Source organism: Haliotis asinina, chromosome 1, assembly GCF_037392515.1.
Source record: "Haliotis asinina isolate JCU_RB_2024 chromosome 1, JCU_Hal_asi_v2, whole genome shotgun sequence".
Lineage (NCBI taxonomy): Eukaryota > Metazoa > Mollusca > Gastropoda > Lepetellida > Haliotidae > Haliotis > Haliotis asinina.
This window is the reverse complement of record NC_090280.1, coordinates 20,742,245-20,756,312: the sequence shown is the minus strand read 5'-3', so window position 1 is coordinate 20,756,312 and position 14,068 is coordinate 20,742,245. Positions and strand designations below refer to the sequence as shown.

At 40.5% G+C, this 14,068-nt stretch overlaps 1 long non-coding RNA gene across 1 annotated transcript; it reads left to right on the top strand.

Annotated features, from left to right (window-relative positions):
- Positions 1 to 10,503: 10,503 nt before the first annotated feature.
- On the top strand, positions 10,504 to 13,846 carry LOC137288570 (uncharacterized). The gene is made up of 3 exons (XR_010957180.1): positions 10,504 to 10,589; positions 12,659 to 12,745; positions 13,756 to 13,846. It is a non-coding gene; the product is annotated as an uncharacterized lncRNA (long non-coding RNA).
- The last annotated feature ends 222 nt before the right edge of the window (positions 13,847 to 14,068 follow it).

Below are 14,068 nucleotides of genomic sequence, written 5' to 3'. Positions count from 1 at the left end.
TCCAACTTCTTAAATTTTGACAATCCTGTAAAGAACTGGCGATTAAAGACTTGAGCTCTATATGAATTAAGAGATAAATAAATGTATGATTTCACTGCAGATTTATTAATGTGAACACCGATCACGTACATCACTGCTCACTATACACACACACGCTCGCGCACGCACTCACATACTCACAAACCTAAACACACCCCGACGGGTGGTAAACAACCACACACACAAAGCGTGTTGCTTCACTCACATGCATATAAAGCCGGACATGTACACATATAACAATCGCTTCTGTGTGAGTCTACGTTCAATGAACCATTGTGCGAAATGGTTTTCAAATTTGTTAGCCTCTCGGGCTAGCTATAACTGAAACTTACTAACCCACAAAATAATTCACTGGCCAGCAATTTGAATGTAGACACGAGTTTCACCATTAAGCTGCTAATTTGACGAATATTTTTATCAGGGCATAAATTTGCATCATTGGAAAGTGTGTTATAACTTAACGATTCGGAGAGAACGACATAATTATCGAATGACCCCGTGAAAATTCACTAGCCAAGCGGGACAGTGACTATGAAGATTTACTGGCGCGACTGGAGTTTTACTAGCCACGAGCTGGCGGGACAGTGGCTATGAAGATTTACTGGCGCGACTGGAGTTTTACTAGCCACGAGCTGGCGGGACAGTGGCTATGAAGATTTACTGGCGCGACTGGAGTTTTACTAGCCACGAGCTGGCGGGACAGTGGCTATTTCGCACAATGTAAAGAACCCATGCACCCGATGAAACATATAGTTTGAAAAGCAGTGCAGGGAAAATATTCAGATTCGCCAAGTCGACACGGACGATTAAATGAAAATTTGAAATCAATTCCGCCCATCATCTGAATTGTTTTTCAGAGAGTTTAGTGTTTCATAGTCACCATCGGTGACAGATGATATGTGCCCATATGTACCGTGCCTAACACGAGTGAGTGAGACAGTGTGAATTTAGTATTAGTCCAGCAATACCGTGGCGGGGGATACCACACAATGCACTCATGTGGGGAACTGAACCCGGGTGTTGGACGAACACTCTGGCCACTAGACTACCCCACCTCATCATCAAGCTACTTACTTAATGTCCTTAAAAAGACAATCAGTTACACCAGGACGTAAAAATTTCAAAACCATATTTTGTTTTATCGGTTGATATATCGGTTATGTGTGTGCCTTGAACCAAAGTTTCAAATTATTGCAATACGATGTGAGCTACACTTTCCTGACTCTCTAGTGCAATAAGACAAATAATTATACTTTTAAATCGATTCCACAATTTGGTAAACGAGATCTGGTGCAACGGCCCAAAGCTGATCTGTCGTTCTTCAAGATTTCTGGGCGGTGGGGTATTCTAGTGGCTAAAGCGTATCTACGTCTCTGGACATGCCAAGCTATGTGCCAAGTCCGGTAACTCGGTCAGTGAGTTGATGTTGCCGGCCGATGATACTGGGTCATTCCGGGTCATTTTGGGTCACGCGTCAGACACACTGACCTGAAATGTAATAAGGTCAAGAGTCTGACAAAGGTGTACGAAGAAAACCTGACAGGTGTCTGGACGCTTGACGTCAACAGGACCATGTCCAACATGGGCAGCTTGTTTGTAGAGGTGTTGTTTTACGCCACAATAACCAATATTCCATTTATATGGTAGCAGTCTGTAAATATTTGAGTCTGGACCAGACAATCCAGTGATCATCAGAACGAACAGCGATGTGTGCAGTTGGGATACGATGACATGCGTCAACTAAGTCATCCTGACCACTTGACGCCTCTCCGACAAGGGATTGCTCCATTCTCTTCCCACAGAGGTTACTCGTGTCATATCCCCGCACTTAACCTCTGTTCTAATACGGCCCTTTCATGGTGCGAGTGTTCAAGACTAGCGGTTGGAGGCGTTCAGATTTAGTTGTACAATCAGACACGTTGTTTCAAGAGTGATCATTTGCAAGATCTCGGTAATTTCCGAATGCATCGGGAAAACTTGCCACTACGTAGGAGGATATGACAGGAGTAACCTCTGTGGGAAGAGAATGGGTTTGCTGACGATCAATATTCTAATCTTGATCTTGGGCACTTCGAGGATTTATACGATGTAAAACTAAAACTTACTCAATCAGATAATCCATGTATACGGAAAACAACCATGAGTGAAACAGAATTAAAACTGTCCAGGTAACACAAAAGTACCTGAAGGCACGCGTCCAATGAACCACACCGGGCGTTAACGAGCGTGACTTGAGCCAACACATGAATTAACTCATCTGTCATAAATAAAGACAGGCGTTGCCTTCACATCCCGATACCAATATCATAAACAAGCAAGATTTATGATGACCAGGTAATTTATAAGCATAAACAAAGACAACATTGTACTATATAAATCACGCAGAGGGCCTTTCGTGATATATATACAGTGATATGTCCTTGAAAAGAATAATGAGCGAAGTATCTAAATGTATGACACAAATAGGCGGGGTGAAAAAACTTACAAAGTCACTAAGATGGTGTTTGCGTTTGTGTGTTTGAAAACAAAACTGCATCTCATAAAGTACCCGTTCTAGTGTTTGCGTGAATGGTGGATTTAATCCTCCTACAATGAATAATAATGAAAAATAATAGTAATGAAATAAGTAATAAGCAGATTACAATTACAATATCAACAGAAAAGTAACGTTGATGGCAGAAGTCGATCTTGACAGAAAAGACTCTTTCATTAGATTGAGCGAGTATGGTTTTACGCCGCTTCTAGCAATATTCTAGCGATATCACGGCGGGGTACACCAGAATTGGGCTCCGCATATAGTACCCATGTATGGAAGAAGGACCCGGGTCTTCGGTACGACTAGTGGACGCTTAAACCACATCAGCCGCGGTCAAGAGGCGTCTCAACTTACCATTACTGTTATATTTCGTGTTGAAACGATCATTTTCCGCGATCTTGTTTCGACACTCATGGGGTGCCCTGGTTTAACGCACAATTGCAATAAATACATGTCAAAACATTGATTACAGAACAGTCTCGTTTCCTGTTTACTTGGTTCTGTCCTATTGCGCAGCTTAATGCGATAACCAGTCCAGTATTTTTAGACTGTATCATTTAACTGGATGCATAACTATTAATCAGTGTGGTTTGATAAGTCTACGCAGTTGTATATTGCAACACTAAGCTCCTTCTAATCCTATTAAATACGTCGTACGGCGTGCTATGTCGTACAGCAAGCACTGATAAACGAAAACCTGGAAATCGTGGAAATATCAAAACGAGGCTCTACCGCTAGAAAAGTTTAGCGGTCTCTGACGGAACTGATATTACAACAGCCTCATTTTGCGTTACAGAACTACGCTCAATAAGCGCAAAACAACACATAACAGGTTTAAAGGGGCACTGATGCGGAGCGAAAAATGTTTCTCGCCAACGGTCAAATTACGAAACCAAACTGCAAATTGGTCAGCGCCCGCTCCCTCGACCGTGACGGACAAAGGGACTGGGCTCCTGTCCATATTAGCACAATTTCTTCACCTAAACAGTCAAGAGGCCGGATGCCCATCATACGCCATTATTTAAAAATATCCACGGCATTCCTTGTCTGATCGTAACAAAATATCCCAGCAGTGTAGTTTTTTTCGGATGCTTGGATGGTATAGTGACTGATCCAATTGATCCTGTTTCTATCCTCGATATTTAATCATGTTACGTGAAAATATGATGTCTACAGGCACGTAGCAAGCCATTTGTTTCAGTCCAAAAGATTGCAAAGCTTTATATTTAGGTACATGTAGTTTTGAGTGTTAGTTCAGCTGAGATAGCAAATAACATACGTAAATTTTGATAGCCATGGTAGGTAGCTACCCTGGTTTATTATTTATGATAATAAAAACACACAGTTGATTTATTTGAATTCGTAAACTAAAAACGATGACTTTGCCTTTAGTAGAGAAATCTGAAAATTTTCTTACGTAAAAAACCCAACTTATTACACCTATTTACCCAAGTACAGAGCAAATGCCAGTATGTATTCCGTAAGTAACGAAGTTCCGTTGGTATCCTCAAAACAGTTTCGGCCCATAAGTGTTTTCAGGTTGCATGCGACACAGAGATTACATCTTCCTTGCTGTAACTCGCGTTTGATGGTGTAAACCTACATGTGTTATTTGTCATCATTCTTTGGATGGACAGTTAATGAATTTATAACAGGTATAATTAGTGGTACCATCACTTAGGTTATTCAACAAAGGTTCCCATTTGGCATTTCTCCTGTCTGGTGTAAATACTCAACATTATAAATTAAGGTCGGTAATGGCAAATGTATTTTATGTTATGTAATATGTGCATGTATGTGATGCAAGAGGATTTATCAGCTGATTTACAAAAACAAACATCGATCAAAGGATTAACCGATAACACACTGATTAATTAATTACTTTTATCTTCTAGCGGATTTGTCAAAAGGCAGTGTGTGTAGATGTACTAATTCATACTGACTACACCCTGTCGTAAAGTGCGAGTGTAAAAACAACATCGATCCTCCCTTCAAAGAATTAACCACCCCTGCGTTGATTGATTGATTCCTCATTATTGGTTAACTAAATTACTTAGAATGGCGGACATCATACAATTAGTTGCCAGGTGTGCTATCTTGGGTGACCAATGAGACGTTTATCAGTTTTTCACCAATGTGAAAGACGTGAAACGATGTGTTACTTTTTCGCAAATTAGACTGTTGCAAGACACACGACACAAAGCAGGATTATTTACCAGCTGCAGATGAATGGAATACGATTTCTTTTATGTGGATATTGATGGATACATTCCTGAATAAGGTAGTATCCTGACATTGTTGCTATAAAATTAGTCTGCTTTACATTCATTATTTGCATTTTGTTTTAATTTATTTGTTGCAGCATTCAGCAGAATCTATATGACAGAAAACACACACTAGATCGCGTATGTATGTGAAATAGGATCCACATTGGCAATCTGTACAATCAGGGAGCCTATATAGAGGTAGGGTATCCCTGATACAATGTATAAATGTTGCTGTCACATTAGAAATGTACTATAAGTATAAGCAGACCGTGTGTTCTTTTAGTAATTTTCAAAATCATACAAATATACAATAAACTAATTAGGGTTATGAGACAAAATATAGAGACGTACATTGGCTTCGCTATTTTTCCGTCCTAATAGTTTTTTGACTATTTCTACCACTGGCAGATGATTAACCTTCAAAGTGTTTCATTTGTTTTCACAATACATTTGTAATGAAATAAAAATGACTTCACCTTAGTTGATCTGTCTATAATTAAACTATGAATTGCGCACAAGGACTGCGCAGCAGAAGTCACGAACCAGTCACGAATTCTGGGACATCATCCGGGTACTCACGGGAGAAAAACAATAACAAAAGTTTACACCAGTCCACGGAAATTGCTCCGCATTAAAGCCCCTTTAACCAGTAAGCCAGATGCATTGTAAATCGTTTTACGACCTCATCAGTACTTAAGGTATGTTGCCTCAACCTCGACATAAAGTAGAGAATGTCGGTGCAATTAAAGTTTAAAATTAAAATTCATTTGTAAATACCATTTTCTTATGAAAAAAGGAACTGGAATTCAGTTTAACCAGAGTTGTTTGTGGTATCAATTTACACTTTCACACGAGAAAATTCGGATCGTCTGAAAAGTAGGTCATTGTCTGAATAGGTTAATGAGACTTATGTTTCGGTATGTACAGGGTGTCAAGCTGTTACAGAAAGATCTGTAGATTTCTAGACCCGTCAGCCAAATGGCAAAGACTTATATATACTTGCAAAATAATACTTGCAAAATAATGAAATTGTGGGGGGAAAGTTACCTTTACTCTCGTGTCACGTGTTCTTCTTTCACTGTCCATTTGGGGGCAACTCCACATTTCGTGTGGACAGCGCTTCCACCCTGTGATTAACCGGAGGAACCGGCATTTGAAACCACAGTCACAGATTCCTGGCGTACCCAAGGTACAAGCGACTTGCTCGTGCTCATCCGACCCACGGTACTACATATGCACGAAGTTTATGTACGTTGAAAATGTATTTAGAAACTGCATCAATAAATCTACCTTCCAGCATTGTCTCGTCAGCATCCTTCTGACGTATACTGAGTCAAAAATGAAACTTCGCATAATGTGATTTTTTAAAATAATGAATACTTTTTCTCTGATAATACATCTATGTATCCGAAATGGGATGCCTATCTTTCGACTGTGGAAAACCGTTAGCAAAACCCACTCGAACCCATCCATTCGTCCTGCAAATGACGTAAGTGCCAAATCAAGTTTTGCACGTGCAGTTGATCACGTGATCTTCGTATCGAAGTTTGCTTCATTTGCACGTGTTTGCATTGGCCTCAAGAACTGAAACAAAAACACTTTTAAACCACAGTTCTAACTGTACTTTAAATGCCACGATTGTCAAATGTGAAACGTTAAGGTGCCTTTGGCACGTTGCAAGCTGGAAGATTAGTTATTGACGTCGCAAGAGCAATGGGATGCAGCCGTCGTACTGTGTATGAGGTCGAGGTCGTCTACATCAAACTGGTACCATTTCTGATCGCCCCAGGTCGGGTCGTCCACGTGTGACGTCACGAGGAGAAGACCGTCAAATGGTCCTTACGTCACCTAAGTGGCAGATTTCTGCCAGCTACACGAACCAGGGCTGAGATGTTTAGAGGTCGACTGTCCTCCAAAACCATTCGAAATCCGTTGCTGGCTGCCAGTCTCCGTTCGAAGTCTTATTCTTGACTTGACATTCTGTATACACATGTTTTGGAACGGCGGTGTAACCTAATGAAACTGATTGTGACACTGTCAGTGTATCGAGTACATCACACAAATCTCAGATGCAATCATAACAATTTAACCATCTTACCTCTATCCATCTTATCTTATCTTTATCACTTGTTCTTTTATAGTGCCCTGAAGAATGAATGTGAAGTTTCTTTTTTGACTCAGTATATTTCGTAACGCATAAAACTTATCTCGCCGTTTTAGAACTGCTTATCATATTCGTAATGTAGATAAGTAGTAGTGTGTGAAATCATAATATTATCTTACTATACTCCCCGCAGATAGCGCAAAATGTGTGTTTAACTTAGGCTTAGTCCCTTCAAAAATATATTTCTAATAGCAACAAATAACTCAACGGTGAGGTGGGATATCGTAACGTGGAGAAAATCTATGCTTGCCTAATTTCAAACGTAAGTGTGTATACTGCCTCCACATAAAAAACACGGTTGCAATGAACTCTCGTCAGGAAAAATCCGTAATCATTTTAGCTTCAGGTTATTTGGATATTAATGACAATCTCCACATTTTTTTCTTCATTTCGGTTTTCAACCGAATGAGTTGAAAGAGTGAGTTAAATTATAAAGTCATTTTGACATTAGTGCGACAGGAGAAACAATTTAATAATTCAAGTAAACAGTTTATGGATTTCTTAACATACAACTATGCTTGACAACAGATTGTCTCAAAGTCCCTGAACCGCATTTTCCCCCGTTTAGCTACTATCTGCACTGCTAAAGCCCTAAATGAAGTAAGGCTCTATTTCCCCAGGTTCTGAATCTCTTGTTGATTACTTGTTACTTTCAAAATTATATTATATTCAACAACTGAATAAGGATCTATTTTAACTGTGTAGACCTCGTAAAAACTGCCCATGAAAAAATTCATACCCGCTAATTAAAACGTCTTATGTTTACAGTAAGGCATATCATCGTAGTAAAACAAACAAGAGACAAAATTTACCTGAATGACAAACCTTTCCCTTCAGGTAGAAACCAACACTTCTGAAATGGATGGTCGTTAATTTTATTCCTTTGTTATTTCGGTCTAAATATTCATGTTCCACTCCACAGTAGAATTTGCTGTATTCCAAAGAATTAGTTTGATCCAAAATGTCACCCTTATGGTCAGTGAGTGGTTTTCACGCCGCTCTACAATTATTACAACGGCGGAAACCAGAAAGTGGCTTCACACACTGTACCCATGTAAGGAGGTAACATATTTACATCTATCGAATAATTTAATAAATTCTTGTAAGCTCATAAAGTTAATAATTTTTAATGACAAGTTACTTTTATTGAATTGTGCTAAATTTATCAAACCAGCACTTAAATGTCGATCTTCTATATAATGGCAAGACAAATGTCTGTCTATTGTCATTATGCAAAGTAGCATTTATGTTGCTTTCTTGTACATGGGCAAATGGCCTACAAACTGAAATAAAGTTCTGTTACTCATGTAAGGAATCGACCCTGGGTCTGTGACGTGACGACCACCGGGTTACCTCCCCTCACCCTGAGACTCAGGCAAAGAGTCACTTCTAGTCATCGGTTTGATCATATACGTCCTTCTGTTTCAGTCCCAGTTACCGATGTTCGGAGTTCTACGATGGACAGCCTGTATTAAAGTTATACTTTAGCCTCTGCTCATAATACAAACACGATAAAACGCATGAATAACTGTATATTCCAAGTAGGCGGCAGGAGTAGATAGCACTTTACAGCAGTTTGTACAGTGCCATCTGTTCTGCGCCTCATCTTCAGCAACTGGCAAAGGTATGTATTCAAAGGATCATTATACTATATTATTGATGTTTTCAGTTTACAGTTTACACTCAGTTAACTCCCTTGCATGAGTGAGTATGGTTTTACGCCGCTTTTAGCTTCCAGAAACATCACGGTGAGAGAAATCAGAACTGGGCTTCACACAATACCCATGTGGGGAATCGAACCCGGCGCTTCGCCGTGACGATTGAACGCCTACACGAGTCATGCATGCCAATGACGCGCCATCGTGTATTTTCTTCGTCTTCGAGCTTCGTCTTTGCATGTCAAGAAATGTCGTCTTGTACATCAGTTCAGGCAACTATCGTGCATGTTATATGAAAATTATTTGGAACCTTCACAGTACGTGAACACAGCTTTTTATATATTGTGTGAAGCGCGTGCTTTACATGTGCATTCCAGTACGCTAAGCTTATGTTTGGACTAAATTGTCTTTGAGTGAGTGAGTGAGTGAGTTTAGTTTTACGCAGCACTCAGCAATATTTCAGCTATATGCAGTGTTGACGAATAGTGTAACAGGACATTGGGTCCTGTAAGTTTCAGATGCCTGTCTGACCCACTGAAAATTCACAAGACCCACAGAATAAAATTAAACACACATTTAAGATTTAACATTTCTCATAATCTCATTGAAATTATTAATATCATATAATGACAAACATTACAAATATAAATTTATAAACAGTGAACAAGTGTCATATGCCACAAATAAGAACTTTAGACAAAGTCATTGTAATATATTCAGTCAGACACTGGGGCCAGCAGGTTGGGGACCTCTGTCTGACCATTGCCAAATCTGCCAGATTTGTCAGGGGGTCAGACACTATTCGCGAACACTGATATGGCAGCGGTCTGTAAATATTTGACTCTGGACCAGTGATCAACAGCACGAGCATCTGTGCAATTGGGAACCGATGATAGGTGTTAACCAAGTCAGCGACGCTGACCACCGGATCCGGTTAGTCGCCCTTTACGACAAACATGGATTACTGAAGATCAATTCTAACTCGGATCTTAACTGGGGCATTAGCCCTTATATTCAAGTAGTAACTAATTTATACCCATGTGTATAGTTCTAAATGTACACTGGATCCAAAATGCAAAACTTCCAGTGTAAGAAATATGACAGTTAAACAAAACGTTTATGTTGAGTGTTTCTGATGTGCATATTGGAAAGATGGTTATAATTGTAGACACAGACTTAGCCTTGTGGTCAAAGCGTTTGCTTGCCACGCCGATGTCCGGGTTCGATCCCCTACATGTGTACAACATGTGAATCCCATTTCTAGGGTCCTCTGTCGTGATAGACTGGAATATTGCAAAAGAGGGGCAAAACCAAACATTAAATTGTGAAAGTAAGTGTCAGCATGTCCGCAAGGCGTGGTCAGCAAGGTGAGGTCAGCAGACATTCCGGGGTTTTGTGCGTCATAGAGTCTAGAGGTACTGCGTTAGCATCACAAACATGTATACCTTTGAAACATTTACGACCTGGTCAACGTCAAGCGGTCATGTACTGGACAGATATTGGTTGTAAAGAGGACAGAGGTATGTGGTAGAAGAGCTAAGGCACCAGATTACTTTGTTTTCACCTACAGTTTTCATTAGAGTACAAGCTGTAACTGGCATATAACGATGTCATCAAACTCGTCACACCTGTGACTGTCCCCGCCCAACATTACCCAACTCACACTGGAGACGGTCACGCCTAAACTGATGGATATAGTACAGGGCCGATCTGGTCGCAGCAAAATACCTCTCTGTTGTACAACAGTTTGGGGAATACTACCCCGGAGCAAGGAGGAGGAGTTAATCAGTTTTCACAGCCTATATAAACCAGTTTGATGTTCTGTGAGAACACTCACCGTTTCCAGTCAGCTTTCTTCCAGCTCGCGTTCGGCGCCATGGCCAACAGCTTGACATTCCTGATCGTAGCGACTCTGTGCCTGCTGTGTAAGTAGAAAAAATATTTTATTTATTACTTTATAATTTTTTTTATTTATCTTGGTTTACTTGTAGTTGTCGTTTAACTGTTAATCAAATTCTCATATATTTTTTTCAATTTATCATAAACAAGATCTGAGCGTTTAAAGTACTTTACTGTTGCAATCGCTGTACGTCAACATCCGAAACACAAAACAGCTTTGGTAAATATCGTTATCAAATTCAACCAAATCGCGCTCTAAGCATAATGCAGATATACAGACATTAATGCCAAACTTGGTGTTTGAATAAAAAGTGCTGTTCCTAAACCTATATGAAACTTGCAATTGGCTGTCGATCTTTGTAATCAAGTCATAACGATCAGGGGATCTGAAAACTTCGAATTTAACACAATGCTATTCAAAAACAGTTTTGTGAAATAGAAATTCAGGAACAATTCTCTCATTTACACACTTCATCAAGCAAATATATGTGCAATAATTTATTATTGGTATTGCTATTAATCAAACAATTTAAACAATCAGCGCTTTGTACGATGACAAGGAACCAGTGTGGCCAGAGTCGCGAATATGTTTGGCACACGAAACTGTCTGGGTTCGAATCCCATTTCCTCTCGAATATGTTTGTAGTGCATTCAGCAGCAAACCCATGCTCGTGAGCTTCCCCCAAGAAGTAAATGTCTGAGACACATTCCCATCCCACATTAAGCTTACACGGCGAGATATAACTGGAATTGCCCATCACATAATTGCATATAGCTTTACTGTTTTTTGTGTGCTGAGAATCTTGATACAAAAATACAAGGCCTTGTTGGATTAGTCCAAAATATTAATATAGTATACCTCCATTAACGACAAAACCGGTTATACAGTATACTGGGGGCGGTGGGGTAGCCTAATGGTTAAAGCCTTTGCTCGTCACGCAGAAAACCCACGTTCGATTCCTCGCATGGGTACAATGTGCGAAGCCTATTTCTGGTGTCATCCCCCGTGATATTGCTGGAATATTACGGAAAGCGGCGTAAAAACAAACTCACTCACTCACTCACTATACAGTATACTACGTGTATATCGAACCCGCGTGTAACTAACACTGGCGATATTACTCCTCGAACTTCACGAAATTACTGGTATACCATAATACGCGTTTCGGACGATACGTATACTATATTCAACACATAGAATACCTGCTTGACAACGATACAAGTATCTGTATCGAAACGTGGTATCATCTGAACAGAGGATCTCAGATTGTCCTCATCTGACGCTCCAACTTCTAGAAGTTTCACGCAACACGTTTCTGAAACCCTGCAAACAGGGTCCATCGTTATTCCAAGGTTCCTTATCATCTCCATGGACTTTTAGTTAAAGTCTGCAGACTTTCTTTCCCTGCGTATGAAGATTCGGGTTAGAACTGGTATTCGGCAACCAACGTTTGTCATCTTGAAGATCCGGGTTAGAATTTGTCTTCAGTAACTCGTGCTTGTCGTAAGAGGCGACTAACGGGATCGGGTGGTCAGGTTCGCTGACTTGGTTGACACATGTCATCGTATAACAATTGCCTACATCGATGCTCATGCTGTTGACCACTGGATTGTCTGGTTCAAACTCGATCATTTACAGACCGCCGCAATACAGCTGGAACATTGCATTGTGAATTCACAATACACTGTGAAAACAGCGCGGTGTCAAAGACATAAACATTGCTAAGCAAGAATGAATTTGGTGAATAATAAATAAATCAACATGCGAGCTTTTGTAAAGAGGACGTTACAGGGTAAATGTTCAGTTAAATAGTCATAAAACTTCTGGATAAGTATAGAATTTATAGTTACAAACCAGTCCTGTTATAATTTTGTGGGGTGAGATGAGGTGAGGTGAGGTGACTTACAAACCATCACCCTGTTATAACTCGGTGAGGTGAGGTAAGGTGAGGTGATCTGATGTGAGGCAGATTTTCCACAGGTTTCGAATCTCAATGGACTTCCATTTCAGAACGAATGTTTTAAGCAAAATGGCATATTTGCAACGACCGTCAGTACAATTGTTAAGTATTAAAATGCTGTTGTTTTGACACAGGTCTCGGCATGGCGGCGGCGGAGTTGTTCGGGGGAGAGGGGGCGTGGCTGTACTGGATGATGAGGCAAAGACAACAAAACCAGTTTGGTAAGTTGAGGTCCACATGCATTCAACATCGGATAAGTCGAATAATCGGCTACCCCGAATCAATCCTAATACCCAGAAGTTGTAAGTAGCAAGATTTGTAATTAGCTGTTTGATTTGGCAAGTTGGTTGATTTTGTTTAATAGATAGAGTGGTGGGTGTTATCAACATGACACTACTCCTAACTGATATTCAGTTGATGGTAAACCTTTTCAATGTCGATAGCATGGGGTTCAGAAACGAAAGGTTGTGTGAAAATACTTTAAAATCATTAAATCATAACCTTAGAAATTTCATTCGGAATTTCCCGTTTACTTTGTCTCAAGATATATAACAGTGAGTGAGTGAGTGAGTGAGTGAGTGAGTGAGTGAGTGAGTGAGGGAGGGAGTATAGTCTTACCCCGTTTGAGCAATATTCCGCCAATACGGGGACCACCAGGAATGCGCTTCAGTGGAATCGAACCCGGCCCTTCTGCTTGACGAGCGAAATGCTTTCACCAGTAAGCTACCCTATCGGCCCCGTATATCACAGCGTTTCACTATTCTGTGTGTGGTTGTGGGTGAGTGGGTTATTTTGTGTGTGTGAGAGAGAGTTTGTGTGTCTGTGTGTGTGTGAGAGAGAGAAGGGGGGAGGGAGTGAGAGAGAGGGAGGGAGATAGAGAGGGAGGGCGAGAGAAAGGGAGAGATAGGGAGAGAAAGAGACAGAGGGAGAGAGATGAAAAGGGAGAGGGAGAGAGAGAAAGGTTTGTCGTTACATGAGTGAAACAGTCTTGTGTGTGTGTGTGTGTGTGTGTGTGTGTGTGTATGTGCGTGTGTGTGTGTGTGTGTGCATGTGTAAGAGAGGCTTACACAAGAGATCGTTCCCAGCCCAAAATGAGCTGAGATATTACTGACGTGCTTCCTTAAGCAGAGTAAACCGTTTTATGCAAAACGTAAATACAACGTTTTGGTTTCGGATGTGTCTTAATTGGTCTTAATGCTAATGTTAGTTCTCCCTCTCATCCATCTTGCAGGTAGAAATCAACAACCCGCCAACAACGATTGGATGTGGATGTTACCATTTTGGAACTGACCTTGTCACCCTTCTGTAAATAATGGACTTATCTACGATAATCGACTGTCCCACACTCCCAGCCTAAGCATCCAGAAATGACGGCGTTGTGGCGCATGATTTCACAAGCCGCGAACACAGTTCTCTCAGTTTTCATGTGAACCCGACATGTAAAATGGAAACGTTATGTTTGAAGAGGAGATTTTGTGACTGACATTTGAAAAGGGGAGACTGTGCGACCTATTTCTTGTATGTCATATTAATTCAGCGACTTC